Below are 3420 nucleotides of genomic sequence, written 5' to 3' on the forward strand. Positions count from 1 at the left end.
GAGACAAGAACGGAGAGATCTGCAGAAGGAAAAAGAAATGCTTCAAACCATAAACAAAGATCTGCTGCAGGAAAAGAAGCACTTGACGTCGATCCGGAAGGAAGCGGAGGAGGAAAAGCAGAAGTTTGTCAGCAAGACGTCCAGACTCGAATCAGTGACGGAAAAGCTACAGTTTGAGAGGAAGGTTTTAGAGGAGGAGCTGGAGGAAGAACGGAGGGCTTTGCGGATTGCGACAAAGATGGATAAGAAGATGGAGAAAGAGAGGAAAAAGATGGAAAAGCATCTGAAAAAACAGGATAAAGAGGTGGAGACAGAAAAGGAGAGGAGCACCTTCTGGAAGTGTCACAGCAGCACCATGGCCAATGAAACTGTTGGGTCTGGACAAGAGCGTGTCCTCGGTCTCCGTCATCATCTTCATCATCTGCCTCCTTCTCCTCCACCTTTGTCTCCTTCAACGTCATCTCTCTTATTCTTCCATTCCTTTCCACCTTCACACCACTCAGCTCTCCTTCTAGGCCACCTTTTGATTTTCCCTCATCTCAAAATTCAATAAAAACTGAGCTTCCTCAGTCATATCATTTATTCTCTATAAACCTTTACTTTAGCCACAACAATCTGTCTTTCTCTGAACATCATGAGTATGCAAAGCCATCTGCGAGTAGGGACGCACCAATACGCTTTTTTTTATTACTTCTGATAAAAGTATCAGTCGATACCGAATAGATACAAAAAATACAGTTCATTTATGTTTTCTTAAACATAAATGTACTGAATTACAAAATTATTTGAGAAATCCATACATAAATGAACTACTTGTATGGTCCTATTATGAGTCCTAAAATGCCCTTGGTGTTAAAACAACTCCTTGCCGACAATATTTAATTTAAAAGCAAAAGTTTCCAGATATCGTTACGCCTGTGTGTTCTGTGTTTTACGCAGGAAGATCTCCGACCAACTAGTCCTAGACTCAGTCTGAATGACGCAGCTCTTAAGTCATCCAAAAATCCGCTCTTCTTTGGGTGGTGCCCATTAGGAGTCTTGTCTTGGAGCAGTTCATCTTCTTAGCCTCAGATGCAAACCTCAGAAACAGAAAATGACTTAAGAACTTAATCCCAAGAAACAAACAGACTCAACCAACCAAGAACTGGTCAGTCTTCGGATGTGAAAGTTATTCAGCATCGTGCGCAATGACAAGTTTGATTTGAAAAGAAGGTCTGCTGGACGTATTTCTCCAATTTTTGCCCTTCTTTGCATTGAACACGTTCCCAACCTACAGTGCACGACTTCCAGACATCATGCAATCAAAACAACAAACAATATGAACAGAAGGTGCCAGTTTATGAATTAGGCAGATGCCCACAGACTTTCTGAAATTTACACTCGCCACAGAAGAGTTGCAGATTTCCACTCATGCCCAAACCACACACAAAGTGAGAAAAAGTGTTTACTCTAAGTACACTAATCCCTCATCTGCCATATAATTGGCTCCTGCTATACCTAACCAATCGGGGCCCTTAATTATGCCTGAACTTGATGAAACGATTAACTGAAAGCGAGGACTTCTCATTTAATATTTCCTCTGTCTTTATGATCCCATAGTTGGGGTTAAAAATGTGAAATGAAGCACTGTGCTGAAAGATGAGTGGCTATATTCTCCATTGCTAAATGTGCACTGAACATTGCATGTTGCACACCAAATGTCCTTTATTTAAGCTTATCAACGTTATGAAGGTAAAAATGCCGATTCAGCTGCTTGAAAATAAAGAAAAAGAAACTGAACTCAGCGAGTGTCCTTTCATTTTATCCACTGCTGCTTGGCTGCCTCCTTCATTTCTGGGCTTTAATGTGCAATTTGGGGTCTGTTTCAAGGCTCAGCTCTGAGTCGGTTGGTGTAAATGAGTCCAGTCCTCCGGGTGTCACATCATTAGTTATTGGCACGGAAACTCGTAAATATACTCATGTTCTCAGCAGATTTGAAAATGGACTGAGAATAATATTTATCCTTCTGCATTTAACACCCGTGTGAGCCTTGTTACAGGGGTTTGGGTCAGCTGTTTGTGTTTGTGGTCTCATAATTACACAAACTGCGTGTTTTTACAACCGTTCTCTCGGCTGATAAGTGGACACAACACACAAGCACCATCTGGCTCCTCTCTCAGGACTTAACGGCCTTTGGTGCTGCCTCTAGGGCTGGGTGTTTTTTTTCTCGCTACCCCTCATCGGCTTTGGCCACGATTCATGTCACACACCACATAAAAATCGACTTCTCTTTATTTGTGTCATGTGGCTATCCTGTGTTTTCCAAAAAGCTATTTTGCTCCCTCTTTAGGCAGTTTCAGGTGTAAAAATAAATAAATAAATAAATAAGAAAAAAATTAAATGTATTACACAGTCAAAAAAAAATGCAGATGTAACTTTATTTTCAAGACCGTTTGGGATAAAACATGATATGATGTTTTCCATGAGAAACAAGTGCTGCTTGCGAAGAAAATTACTTTTTCTGACACAGTGGACCTTTTTTTAGTGACACAACTTGACGATGTTTCTACAAAACATTAAGTTGCAGAACTGTGTTGACATGTATGGTGTTTATGGTTTTTATCATATTTTATAAGAGTCCAGAACTGCCGTGAACCTTCGTACTTATTTTGTCCCACCTGGTACTGCAGTCAACCTGGGGCATCAAGGCAACAAGCTTGTTAGAAGTCGTGCAGAAATTGTGGCGCCTATCTGAATGCTATCATGAATGAATTTTAGTGTTTCAAATTAGCATGTATTGGTAATCCCACTATGTTGAATAATAGGAATATTAATCTCACTACAGGGCACTCTTATATTCAACCAGAGGGTGCCGGTTTGTTATGTGTCCAAGATGCATTCAGGTGCTTTTCCCCCTCAACTTCTTTCCTCTTTCTTTTCATTGATTTGCATTTCCTTTGTTTCTTTTGTAATCCTTTTGATTTCAGACATCACAATGCAAGCTTGACAATGGAGAGCAGAAGTTGCAAAAATCCTTAAACGTGCTTTTCAAGCGTTCAGCAGTAACTGTAAAAATGTATAAATGGCTTCAGTTGTAAGCATCCCCGGGCTGCCCTGGTTCCTTCGTGAAGTGCCTGTGTGTTGTCCTGCAGTGAAACCGGAATTAGGCTGCCTCCTTGCCCTCATCAATGTTTTATCCACCGCTTGAACAGCCTGAGCACCAGAGGGTGGAGCTCGGCCACAATAAGTGATCAAATTACGGAAGTCATGCACAGGTATGATAAGCTGAGGTGGGTCAAGACGGCTGTTAAGAATGAAAGAGAGTTATGGGTTTTACTTTCAAAATAAAAGCCTGAATGTGGTGGTTCTTGTCAAAACACCGTTTAATATCTTAGCAGTTTGATGCACATATGAGGGCAACATCATATGGCAACACCACAA

This window comes from Xiphophorus maculatus, chromosome 6 (assembly GCF_002775205.1).
Source record: "Xiphophorus maculatus strain JP 163 A chromosome 6, X_maculatus-5.0-male, whole genome shotgun sequence".
NCBI lineage: Eukaryota > Metazoa > Chordata > Actinopteri > Cyprinodontiformes > Poeciliidae > Xiphophorus > Xiphophorus maculatus.